Genomic DNA, 13795 nt, shown 5'->3' on the forward strand with positions numbered 1-13795 from the left:
GATACTTCCAGTCACACTTTGATCCTTGGTCAGAAATTTTGCAGCCCTCGTGTTCGTGAGCAGCAGCGTGGGCAGTGCTTGTGAGCCCAGACCCTTGCGCCAGAAGGTCTGCGTCCAGTTCTGGAGTCCCCGCTGTTCCTCGGTCCGCCCATCTGCACACTGGGGGGACAATGGCCCCTACGCAGGCGTGGCGAGGAGTCGGCACGTCAACACATCCAGGGTCCACGCGCGCCCCTGCCAGTCCTGGTCTCGTGTCCAGAGTACCTCAGATTCTCTCATTCACAGAAAACTCGGAGCTTGAGAAAACGTTCACATGGCGAGGAGCAGAGGTTCAGCAAGAGGTGTTGCCCTGAAAGTGTAAGAGCCTCTTTTTTCCAGACTTTTAAAGCTACCCCTTCCCAGTTCCATCACTGTCCTCGTCAAAGGAACCATCAGACGCAGAAATTTGGTGTCGGGAACAGTCGTGCCTGGCCGATCCCGGCTGTCCTGCCCCCGCCTGGCTTTCTTTCTCCAAAATGAAGACACAAAGCCTGCCTCGAGGGGTAATCGAAGGAGACAGACGCCCACAAATCTCTCGCCACAGAGCTTGGGCCCCTGGTCAGGGTGACCACAGGGCTCGCCGTTAAATTGTTATAAAGACTTACTTCATAGGAAAATAACTCCAAGAGTACAGCCCGTGGAGAGGATCCAGAGGACCATTTTTTTAGGCCTGTTGAATGTATTAGTGGAAGGCAGAATCGGCCAAAGCAGGCACTGGCCAATGGCGAGTGGCCCAGGTTAAGAACTCATCCAGATAAATTAAGATTTGGGAAACCCTTTCATGGGAAATAACTCCAGAATTGACTTTTGGGGGAGAGAAGCAAGGTTGCTTGTTTTTCCAGCCCTCGACTTCTAAAAGAATGACAATACTGTTGGCCATCCCCGTGGTGAGCAGTAGCTGGGGGGCTGGGAGGGGGGTGCCCCACACGGGCAGTGCACGAGCCGCCCAGCACGGCAGAGCCCACACAGTCCTTCCACCAGGAGATCGGGGACCCTGGAAAGTGATGGATGTAAGTTGGAATGAGTGACAAATGGTAACTGTAGAGCACTGCTTAGGGACCAGATAAATTACAGCAGGTACTTCTGGGTTTTCCTTCTCTCTCTAAACCAAGAGCTTGGACCTTTAGCTTTCCTACAGTGCCTGGACCGTGAGCAAGCACCAGGAAAATGTTAACACAGCCTTCCTCCCCCTCCTGAAGTGTTGTCGGTTTTGGATCGGGCCGTTTATTTTTTTCAGGAGCTCTGTTTTAGATACCCTCCTTAATTTCAGAAATGCCTCGTGTCCCACGGTTCTGGAAGCCAAAGCTAATAGAATAGAGTTTCGCGGTGCCTGGCTCTCAGACTGCCCTCCCAGCTCTCTCTAATGTGTTTGGAAAACAGAAACCTCCTTTGTGTTTCACGAGAATCTTCCTGTGACAACAGCGGTAAACATCCCTAACTTTGTGACCTCCCTCTGGGGGCTCACTTATTCCCAGAATTAATTCCGTTCTTGTCCTAATTTAAGCCACTGTACAAAACCTCTGTGGGACTCTGGGCTAAACAAAGATATTTACCAAATTCAGAGCTTGCAGAAATAGTTACCTGAGAACCATGAACCTCATGTGTTCATAATGACCAGAAATCACGGGTTGGTTTTTTTCGTTCCCCTTTCTGCTTAAAATCAACTCCTCAAGCGGGAGGAGGGAGTGTTTTCTTATGTATTATTCTGTTGCCATGGGTCTCAGTTCTTCACAATCCTGGACCATAGTCTTTAGGCTTTCTTCCACATTTATCTTGTCCTACGAAAGTGGGAGAAATATTGAAAATAAATAAAAACTGACTTTTTATATTATGGTGGGTTTGGACTGAAACCTTAAACGTGTGGTTTTCATAATCGAGTAAAATATCTAAACCACATGTCTATTTAATATATGCTTTGGAAGCAGAAATACTGTAGTATTTTACCACATGTATGGCTCAAAAATTAGCATAAAAGCCTGGGGCTGTGTACCGCATAACCTTGAATGATCTCGTAGCGCGGAGATCGTGGTAGGCCCAGAGAGGGGGCCGAATGGCAAATGCGTCCCCTCTCTGTTTCCAACATCAACAAATTAATAACGGCGGCATGGGGAATTGCGTTGGGAAGGATTCTGAGGCTGTGTCGGGGGTTTGGGAAGTTGTGGATGTCTCTTCTGGCAAAAGAAAGTGAGGGACAGCACGCCTTCGTCATCCTGGTCCAGCCTAATGCCACCCTCCCAGCTGACGCTGAGATCAGAGTGGGGGACGCTGAGATAAGAGTTGGGGGGCAGGGGGCGGGCAGCTGGCAGCTCCCAGTCCGAGGGGAGCAGAGCGGGAAGGGCGGTAGAGGGAAGCGTGTTCCCAGAGAGGGCCCCAAAATCGGTAGGACTTGTCGAAAAGACAGCGTGGAGTTTCGGGCAGAAACTGGGGGAGACCCATGGCTATACTCGCTTGATAGTGAGGAAAAATGACTTGGCCAGACAGTAAAGTCGCTATGAACACATGCATCGGGGTGCTGCAGCATACCCTAAAACAAAAGTCCTAATTCTCCAACAACGGAAGCCTGAAGTGGAGAAGACCGCTGTCTCCCTACAAGTCTTGGCCACTTTATCATCAGATCACTTAAATGGTGACCGCCCGGAAGCCCCTGGGCTTTGTGGACCCCGGACTTGTATCAGCCGCCTCTGGAAAGCGACGTGTCTCTCCTCTATGCCGGACGTCTCCTCACCGCACGGCTTAGATAACACACTCTCATCCTGTCCGTTGTTAACTATGTCAGGAAGGATGCTTGGCCTCCCGGATACCGCCGAGCATCAGGGGTCTGGGGTCCAGGTTTGTAGGGGCTCCCCAGAAAATGGACTCCAATTTCCCGCCTGGCCGGTGGAGACAGCTGCAGACACCTGAGCCCTTCTAAATTCGCAAGAGGAACAAATCTGCTCGATATCGTCACTCGCCTCACCCCTGCATCTCAGAGACATTTGAGCCGTTGTGCATCCGTTGGGCACAAGGGTCCGGATCGCCTTGGCCTCTGCGTTTAAAACAGCACGGCTGCTGTGTTTCTCGGAACCACCGCTGAGGACAGAGGCACGCATCCATCCGACTCCCCTCCCCTTTGACCCGCTCGCCCAAAATGCACCCCCGTCAGCCATCTCCTGTTGCAAACAGCTTCCAAATGTACAACAGTTGAAGCTGCTTTGAGTCCTTTTAACCCTTTGTCTGCTCAGGCTCCGCAAAAATAATTGATGACTGATTGGCCCATTAACCTTTAAAAAAAAAAAAGTTTGACAGCCCAGACTTGTGTAACGAGGAGGGATTCCTTGTGAAATCGGTCTGATGGCTGACTTGCTTGCCCCTAAGGAGGCAAAATTAGCCCCACGGGGCCTCGTCTGCATAGAAACTGGACGCAATTAGTGTAATATCCGGTGTTATTAATGTCGTTTGGAATAATTGGGCAGGTTGATTTCGACAGGTTCATGGCGCTAAAATACTATTATAGTGGACCTTTCCACAGCTAACTGTTAAACACGGAAAACTGTTCAAATCCCTGCGAGCCCAATCACAAAACTTTATTCAACAGCTCAGCCCCGGAGTGTCATGCCGTGAGACAACACAGTTCTTCATCAAGGGCTTCGGGGTGTGGGTGGCGCTCTGATTTGTCCTTGTCGAGGGGCCGGGGATTGGATTCTGCTGATGACGTCGTGCATCTGAGACCAAGAAAACACGCTGTAATGTCCGTGCCCTCAAGACTCCTTGCAACCTGAGTTCTATTTTTGCAGGATGAATTAAGTGTGAGCCGCCATAATTGTCACAAACAGGCGGTTTGTATTAGCGAAATGAAACCACTCGAATGGAAAACCGGCAACGGTCCCTTCCGACGGTCCAAGTGCCCACTCTGCACATTTTAAATGAGGGTGGCAGGGGAGAGTAATGTCCAGTCTGTCTCCCTGACTGGCCTCACACCTGCCGGTTATTCTTGGTATGCATAAAACTAAAATGTCACCGTCGTCACTTCACGATGTGGTGGAATCCTTCTGGCCCGGCGGCGACCTGAATAAGCCAGTATCATCTGCTAGAAATTCTTTTCTGAACGTGAGGAGGAACGTATTAGTGTTTGTCCCTACAGAAGAAGGGAGAATGTGGGGGCCCGGAAATCGGCTGTTTACTTAATCGGTGCAAATAGTCGTTTGCCATGAGCGAGGACCAAGTCCAGAGATTGACCAGGCATTGACCTAACAGGATGGCCGGTGGGCAGGTCGGTGCCCCCCACCAGAGTGAGGCCTTTTCTCCCCTGGATTAGTCAGGACTGGCTTTGGAAGCGACAGAAATCCAATTTAAAGGAGCTTAGGCCAAGAAAGGAAGCAGGCAGGCTCACGCCAACTCCAGCTGGCTCCGGGGGCCCCTGCACCCCAGAACCGGGAGCATGTTGGGCACTTTCATTCTTCTCACCACTGGACAGTGGCCTTCTCACCTTTCGCGGGCAGGGGCTTCAGTCCCAGAGGTTTTCCTTGGCGTGGAGGCACAAACGCTCCTGTACCCGCAGGGCGCGTCTTACCAAGTCCCAGGTTAGAGAGGAAGGGGCTCTGTGGCCCCAACCCAGCTACGGAAACGTGAAGAAGGAAACGTGGCACACGTGACCCCTACTAGATCAGAGAAGAGCAGCCAAGAGCACCACGTGCTCGGATCATCCTGGCATAGATGGGACTGTCCCTCCTCCCGGTGCTGACTGATCACTAAAGGCGTCAGCTGGACAGTCCCCGGCTTATGACTGTCACATCAGGACCTCATGTCACGGGAGCTGTGACCACAGCAGGGCAGATGAGATGCCTCCTGCCAGCCGATCATCCTGTCCCTCGACCTTTTCCACACAGGACCAGGTTCAGAGTCGTCACTAGTGACAAGCTGGGTAGAGACTTCTGGGAAACTCCTTTCCAAAGACCCACTACCTTGGGGTGCCTGGGGAGCTCGCTCAGTTGAGCTTCCAACTCTTAATTTCAGCTCAGGTCCTGATCTCCTAGTTTGTGGGATCAAGCCCCCCTTGGGGCTCTGTGCTAAGCATAGAGCCTGCTTGAGATTCTCTCCCCCTCTCCCCGACTCATGCGCTCTCTCTCTCCCTCAGTAAATTAGAAAAAAGTAAAAGACACACCACCTTGACTTTCTGACATCGGCAGCAGAAAAAGGCAGTGGGAAGTGGGGACCCCCTTCTCTCTCCCACTGGACACCTCATGAGAGTTCCTTTCCTTTATATGTTGGTTATTAAGGGGCACCTGGGTGGCTCAGTTGGTTAAACGTCTGACTTCGGCTGAGGTCATGATCTCACGGTTTGTGGGTTTGAGCCCCTCATCGGGTTCTGTGCTGACAGCTTGGAGCCTGGAGCCTGCTTCGGATTCTGTCTCCCTCTCTCTCTGCCCTTCCCCCCCACCTGCTTGCACACACACACTCTCTCTCTGTCTCTCTCTCTCTCAAAGGTAAATAAATACCGGTTATTAAGAAACAAAGATCACTGCTGCCCACTTTAAAGAGAGAAGAATTAAGTGTAATGAAATAATGCCAATAAGGTCTCAGCTATTTTCCTGACACAGAATTAGAGCCCAACAGGATTGTTTTTTATATTTATCATTCCATGAAGTAGATTCATTACAAAGAAACAAAGTATCCCTTCTTGGAAAGTATACGTAACATGATTGAAAATGCAGTTGCTCTTCAGGGGCGCCTGGGTGGGTGAGTCGGTTAAGCGTCTGACTTCAGCTCAGGTCACGATCTCACAGTTTGTGGGTTCAGGCCCCGCGTCGGGCTCTGTGCTGACAGCTCAGAGCCTGGAGCCTCCTTTGGATTCTGTGTCTCCCTCTCTCTGTCTCTCCCCAGCTCGCGCTTTCTTTCTCTCTCTCTCTGTCTCTACTCTCTTTCAAAAATGAATCAATGTTAAAACATATATATATATTTTTTTAAATGCAATTGCTCTCTAATCCTTGTTCTTTTTTTTTTTAATCTTGGGAGGCAGAGAAAAGCCATACAGTAGATATAATTCAGTTCTGAAATGCTAACTATATCTGTGAGTATTAACATTTTGCTCTCCCTCAAAAAAAAAAAAAAAGAAAGAAAGAAACACGTAAAGACAGTAATATCTGGGGAAATGCGGGATGCTGTAAGCATAAGCTGGGCGCCTGCGGCGGGTGGCGGGTGTGGACCACAAGTAGTAGACCGCGTGCCCAGGTTTCAATCCCTTATTCAGGGAACGAGGCATCCCAGCCACCCAGCTTCTGATAAAGACCTCTCCCCGCCAGGGCCCAGAATCTACAAGAAGGCTGAGTGGCTCCCCTGCTGGGGGTGCCTCTTTCCTGAGACAGCGTGGGGTTCCACCCTCCTTGTCCACAGTGAGCTGGACCCCTCTCCTCCGGGCGGCCCACCTGGCAGAGGCCGGGCCCAGCATCAGAGGCACCACCAGCTTAGCCCTCGGGAGCCTTGCTGGAGCCCACAGGGGCAAGACCCGAGCGTCTGTCTTCTGCCAACTCTAGGCCCGGGGTTCAGCTTAAAACAGAAACAGTCGCTGCAGAATAGCCTCGGGGATGAGTCCTGACGTCCACACCTGCCCCGTGACGGAGGGGGCCTCTGTGCGTGCTCCCATACGCCTTAAAAACCGCACACTCACAGACCGTCACAGTGACTAGTCACGACGCTTACTGTGGCCCCACCTGCCGTCCCCATTCGTGGCTTCGCTGTTTCTAGAAGCAGGTGCCCTTCGAGGCGGACAGGCCTTCCCATCTAAAAAGCATGCTGTCTCAGACGCATCGGGGTTTTGAGTGTGGGTACAGTTGGGTCTGAACTGGGTCGTGAAAGTTCCTCGTGCTCTCCAGGGTTCTTCCGGCTGTTCGTCGGCCTTTCCTCAAGAGCGCGTGTCCGCCAGGCCCGGCTCCCGGGATGTCCTGCATCCGTCTATTTGCTCTTTGCTCCGTTGAGGCTTACCGGTGCTTCATTATCATCAGCAGGCCCCGCCAGGGTCTCAGCTGCCAGGAGTCGAGGCGTGAAACCCGCCCCAGCCGCTTGCACACTCTGGCCCATCACCTCAAAGCTCGGGACGGGGTCCGCTCCTCGCCACCTGTGTAATGAGTGCAGGTTCCAGGCCATCCTTTATATTGTTGCTTTTGGGGAGTTACCCGCTGTTCTCCGTATCTCTCCTTCCCTACCTCACAGATGGGAAGAAATGTATTTATGAACAGATATATGCAAATATGATCTCTGTTTTAGGGTACAGAAATGCCACCAGCCTGGGTTCAGGCCCTGCATCAGGCAATGTGCTGACAGCTCAGAGCCTGGAGCCTGCTTCGGATTCTGGGTCTCCCTCCCTCTCTGTCCCTCTCCAGCTCGTGCTCTCTCTCTCTCTCTCAAAAATGAATCAATGTTAAATATATATATATTTTTTTTTTTAATGCAATTGCTCTCTAATCCTTGTTCTTTTTTTTTTTTTTTGCTGATGGCATTTCTGTAAACTGGTCTTGTATCTTGTCCATGTTCTATGTTCTTATGTCTCAGAATTTGTCAGTTAGTTGAGGTTTCCTACATAAACAGTCTTGTAATCCATGAATTTGTGTCTTTCCAGTCTTCAGATCTTCTATTTCTCTATCTTGTCTTACCACATTGCCCCGCAGGGTCAAACAGAGGCTGTTACGATGAGCTGCTTTGCCTCGATCACCCTTTAAATTTTTTTTTTAATGTTCATTTATTTTTGAGAGAAAGAGAGACAGATTGCAAGCAGGGGAGGCACAGAGAGAGAGAGAGAGGGCGACACAGAATCCGAAGCAGGCTCCAGGCTCCGAGCTGTCAGCACAGAGCCCGACACGGGGCTCGAACACATGAACCATGAGATCATGACCTGAGCCGAAGTCAGATGCTCAGCTGACTGAGCCCCCCCTGGCGCCCCCACCTTGGGCACCCTTTAACTGATGTGAAATGAACTCTTCTAACATTTCATCGTGAAGAATAATGACGCGGTGGGGTGCGGATAGGTGCTCTGTCCAACAGAAGGACAAACTGTTCCTAGTTTGATAAAAGATTTCGGTCACAGTTATTTTCTTATTGAAGCGTTTCCCCCCCTCTGATTCGGAAGGCGCACGTTCTGCTGCTTTTCTCATCAAGGTCGACCCTCATGTTCCATCATGTGAGCCTCACTTGCCCAAATCCTACGTCCGTTCTTGGCCTCCCTGCGGAAGCATGTGCCGCCCTTGGACACGTCGGCTCCACTCGCACATCTCTGATTCCTTCGTTTTCCGTAAAGGAGACGTTATTGTCAGAAGTAGTTTTTGACACAGGTTTTGCTCACACATATCGACATATCTGTCTATTCGTCTACACACCAGTCCTTCCCTAGCTCTCCCCTTCTTTCTAGAATCTTCTGAAGCTTATCTCAGTAGTTCCTTTAGCGAGGATCTGTTGGTAATAGGCTTCTCCCATAGTTCTTTTTTTTAATGTTTTATTGTTTTATTTATTTACTTATTTATTTATTTAGAGAGAGCGCACACGCACACAGGAAGGGACAGAGGAGGGGGAGAGAGAGAATCTGAAGCAGGCTTCACACAGTCAGTGGGGAGCCCCATGCACAGCTTGGTCCCACAACCATGAGATCATGCCCTGCACCAATACCAAGAGTGGGATGCTCAACTGACTGAGCCACCCAGGCGTCCCTGTTTTTTGGGGTTTTTTTTTGTTTTTTGTTTGTTTGTTTGTTTTTCTTCCTGTATAAAATATATTGCATTCTTTTTCTTCACGGAAGGTTCTCCTGGGTCCCAAGTCTACACTGACATTATTTTCTCCCGGGACTCTGAGGACATTGTTCCTCTGTCTTGCAGCTTCGATTGTCACTCTTGAGACGCCGTCATCATATGGCTGCCAGTTTGGTTTTTTTTAAGAGCAATCCACCCTTTCCTGCTTTGTGTTCTTAAGGGCCTCTTTTTGTCTTTGGTTTTCCACAGTTTCCTAAGCTTTTGCTGTGGTTTTCATTGCTGTGATCCTCCTGGGTGGATGTCATTTCCGTGTCTAGAGCTCCGATCGTTTCACAACCCCGCGCGGCTCCCACCGTTTGCCCGGCAGTGAGATGTCTGTGTCGCACCTTCCCCGCACCCGTCACTTCTGACCCACAGGGTCCTTGCTCATTTGTCTACCGTTTCAGCCAGTCCCTCCAGGTCTCTCCTCTCTGCACTTACCGCCACCCCCCCCCCCCAGCTCCTTCTTCACCCCATCCCTGGTGGGCTTGTTTCGTTAACCGTTATAATTTGAATTTCCAAAAGGTCTACCTTTTTTTAACGATCTGCCTGATCGGTTTTCATGGTCTCCTTTTTTTTGAAAATTTAGGATCCCGTATTTTCATTTCTTTAAACATTTTGTGCATAATTACTTTGAATTCTGTACCTGAAATCCTCCGGATCTAAATCCGCTCCCCCGTCTCCCATGTGTTCGGTGTTTTGGGTTCTGAGTTCACACATGGGGGGATCTTTGTGGAATGCTTTCCCTCTGAGGAGGTGCCAGGAGCCAAGGAGGTTCTGCAGACCTGAGCCCGTATCCCCTTCCTTTCCAGATCACTGTTGGGGGTGGGGCGTGGGGTCGGGAGGGAGGCGTGGGGGTAGCATTCACCTGCAGGCATTTAAAACCCAGTGCTCACAGTTCTGGTTTATTAATCTATGGGTGTGATTTGGGGAGGGGGAGATAGGGTAGGCTACAGGCTTAGAGATGATGCCTTCCTACATGTCCATGGACACCACAACACGTGTGTTTCCTAGGAAAGCCCCGCACACCTGTCTGCCGCATGACAGGAAGGTTTGGTGGGAAGGGGCGGGGTCACACCCAGGGATGTGGAAGCCACCCCCAGGCCGATGCAGGAGCACTCACCTGCTGGTGTCAGGAGTGCGGCACGCGTGTGTTGCATAAGCTCAGAGGGACCGTTCAGGCCGAGCCACGGCTCGTGAAGTGGTCAGGTGAGGGCCAAAAGGAGGAGATGGGGAGAGTGGTACGGAGCCGGCCTCCGTAAGCAGTGTTGAGCTGATTAGGGAGCAGTGGGAAGAGGGAGAGGATGGAATCTGGGTGAGTCTGAAGGTTTATGACTAGAAATGGCGTTGTAACCATCAACAGAAATCGTGAAAACCAAAAAGGAGCCTTCGGAGATGACAGCAGATCTGTTTCCATGCATGTTAATTTGATGGGAGGCCAAAGTATCTAAAGAGTATCTCTAGGCATTTTTTTAAATCCCTAAGTGATTGGATTTGGGGGTCAGAGATACAGATCTGAGAATTGTCCGCATAAGTTAGAAGTGACTGGCTAAGCATTAGAAGGAAAGGAGCCCTGAGAAGTGGTGAGGCACGGCCATGAAATAAACCCCCAGGGTATGTATTCACACCTGGCCGCATGAAGAAGGGCCAAGGAAGGCAAGAAGAAGCTGTGATTTAAAAGATAGCGGAGCGCCTGGGTGGCTCCGTTGATTGAGCCTCTAACTTTGGCTCAGGTCGTGATCTCACGGTTTGCAAGTTCGAGCCCCACATCGGGCTCACTGCTCTCAGTGCAGAACCCACTTCAGATCCTCTGTCCTCCTGCTCTCTCTGCATCTCCCTTGCTTTCCTCTGTCTCAAAAATAAACAAACATTAAAAATAGCTTTAAAAAAAATAAAACTCTAGCTGAGTATGAAAAAGCTATGGCAAGACGGTACTGAACCCACCCATCCCTCCTTCCCGCAGGGCAGACATTGCTAGTTGATTGTAGCACTCATTCTCCAAGAGCCTGGAGCCAGCCTTGGAATCCTCAACACGGATTCTTGGCAGCTGCCCAGAACTGTTTCAAAAAAGTTGAGACCTGTCCTGCATGCCTCCCATGGCATCTCAGGGTAGAAAGGCCCTATGGGTCGCCTCTGAGATGCCAAATTTCCACCAGTCTCCCTTAGAAGAGGAGTGCAGAGACCCAAAGTTGGCTGTTGCATCTGTGGATAGCCCCAAGGGGGAGAGACTCTTCTGCAAGTACAGACAGGAATATTTCACGACCTAGAAGGTACTAGAAAAGGAAACTTGTATCCGGTATAAGTAGACAGAGAAGACAGGTGGTGGAGTTGACCGTTAAGGTGGTTGAGAAGCCACAGAGGACATGCTGTGGGGACAGTACATTTGGAAACTTGCAAGAAATGAACTCCGACGTTCCTGTGAATGCTTAAATGTATTTGTGCCCGAGAGGAGCGCTCACCTGCACAGGTGAGCCTTGTTTACGTAATTAAATAGGGCAAAGCCAAACTTCAGCACTTGAATTTGAAAGTTCTGCCTTCACATGGGGTATGACCAGCATATTAGTGGAAACGCTCAGTGCCAACTACTTCACTGGAATGAAACACGAAGTGTCGATGTCCCTGTGTCACAGACCACATCCCTCCCCCCCCCCCCCCACCATTGTTTTCACTGCTTTGTATTCAATCATCAGCTTTGTATCAGTGTGTGTGTGCCCGCCCTCCCGGCTCCGGACCGTGTGTCCTGCATGCCAGAACCCTTGCCCCCTGCGTGGTAGCCGGCAGCCATGTGACTGAGCCCCAAGGCAAGCTCAGTTCCCTCCCTTCGTTCCAGAAGATGTAGCCCGTGATTCAGGCTAGAAAGCTTTACGGCAGACCAGTTGTGCAGAAATTTAACTGGGAAGCTAATGGTTGTCATTTTTTTTTTTTTTTTTTTTCACTGAAAGAGCCAATAAATCCTGATCAGGGGGCACTTCTGTCACGCACTTGAATTTCACATATTCAGAAAAGCGTGAGCCTGTTGAGTAGATCTAATGAGCGGCTGTCACAGTCCACCCGTGAATTAGCACGTGTTCCTGACGGCCCGGCGGTGACTTAGCTCGTTCTTTCTTATCTTGCCTACCAGTTCCCTGGGAAAGTTTTGCATAAAATGCATGAATTTGGGGCTCTGTATTACAAAATTCAGTGTGGAAGACGTTGTAATTTATAGCGTTAGGGACATAAAACCGTGTGGATCAAAACGCTGGCCATTTAAAAATCCACGGATATAGGGTCTCAGCCAATAACCGCAAGGTGTGCTCGCGGGTCAGTCATGGACAAACCTGTTGGAAAGTCACAGCTGGTTTTGAAAATGAAAATCCCAACAAGGCCGTGAGTGACCGGGGGCGGGGGTCCTGCGGATGCCCCGAGGCTTCCTGCCCCACCTGTCTTTCCCACAGCAGGTGTGGTTTTCCACTTCTGCCTAAACAGGGGGGTCGGTTGTTCTCTGACTCAGAGCACAATACATTGGAGTAAAATTTCTGACGGCCCCCCTCACTTTCTGAACTCTTATCACTAGCTCTCCAGAGCTCGGGAGCCAGAGAGAGTCAGGGAGCGTGGGATGATGCTCAAGGACCCTGCAAGCAAGCAGAGGACCCCCTGAGGCTCCACTGTTGTGTTCCCATGGGCCGCCCCTTCCCCTTCCTGGGACATCCCCACCCATTCCTTCCCCCAAGCTTTCCTGGGTCTTCTCCAAGCGAAGCCCAGCTTGGGGGGGGATGGGCTTCAGCCAGGGCCCGTCATGACCTGCACTCAGCACCCGCACCCCACCACACACCCTCATCACACGAGCCTTTAACAACTCCAGGATTTTAACAACTTTAACAACTTTTTAACAACTTTAACAACTCGCGGACCTTTGAGAAGCTAGGGGAAGCCGTGAGCCTTCTTGCCAGACGAACCTCATTCACGTGCCCTAAGGCCAAGCGCGTTCATCGGAGAAGGCTTTCAGCAAGTTTTGCCAATGGACGTACCTTTGGGTGCTGTTCAGAGCGAGGTCCAGCTCCCCAGCGGGCTGAATCCGAAAACTGCAGCAACGGTGACTTTACTCAGAGCACGATACCGTGAGTCATCAGAACGTGTCGAGATTTTGCGTAGAAGCAGCACGGCCCTGTTTCCGAAGCAGGTTGTGGTCATTTAGGGGAGTGGTTCCCCAGAGCAGGCCGTGCATTGAGAATCCCCGGAGAGGGGTTGGTGGCATCGACGGGGTCAGGCGGAAGGGGTCTCTCCGCCTCAGTGGCTGAGGCTGCTCCTCTCCTGAGACAGAGGGAAGCAGGGAAGGGTAGCTGGAGAAGGCTGCGATCGCTCTCCAGAGCGGAATGGCACCGTTATCTCGAGGCTCAGGGGCTCCCGGGGAGGCAGGGCTCTCTGGGAGGGAAGCCCAGAGGAGGCCGGGCTGACCCGGGCAGGAGGGAGCCGGGCAAAGGTCAGGGGCTGTGAGGGCTGCTCGCTCAGGAGCTGGGCTAGGGGAGCTGAGAGCGTGCGAGATGGGGGGTCTGGTGCCGTAGACGTGACCGCGTGCAGAGCGGTCATCGAAACCGCGGTCTGCCGCACAGGCCATAGGTGGTTCTCATCACGAATACCACCTTCTCACCGGGCAGTTGTCATGCAGCTTCACGAGCTTGGTGACTGGAAACCACAAACCAAATGAGGTGTTGTGCCTGTAACTCGTGCTCAAGATTTCTTCGTGGCTGCTGGTAACTGGTCACGCGGTCCCTTTTTTCTCTGTGGCAGTAACGAGGGGAGGGGGTGAGAGAACAGAGCGTCTCCCATGGCCCAGGCCCTGTCAGCCTCAGTGGCACACGTCACTTAGCCGGTGGGTGACACTGTGGAGTAGGTGACCTCTCCCCCCATCTTCAGGGTACGCAGGTGAGCCTTGGAAGAGTCGAGACTCTGTCCCAAGGACCCCACTGCGGCAGGTGGTACAGCAGGGTTTCCTGGCAGGTCCCCCTCTTCTCCGTGCGGACGGTCGC

The 13795-nt window shown here is 51.4% G+C and overlaps 1 protein-coding gene across 16 annotated transcripts in view; it reads left to right on the forward strand.

Moving 5' to 3' along the window:
- The window catches only part of AGAP1 (ArfGAP with GTPase domain, ankyrin repeat and PH domain 1), a 541118-nt gene that overhangs the window by 450724 nt on the left and 76599 nt on the right, over positions 1-13795 (forward strand). The window lies entirely within an intron of this gene.

This window comes from Acinonyx jubatus, chromosome C1, assembly GCF_027475565.1.
Source record: "Acinonyx jubatus isolate Ajub_Pintada_27869175 chromosome C1, VMU_Ajub_asm_v1.0, whole genome shotgun sequence".
NCBI classification, from domain to species: domain Eukaryota; kingdom Metazoa; phylum Chordata; class Mammalia; order Carnivora; family Felidae; genus Acinonyx; species Acinonyx jubatus.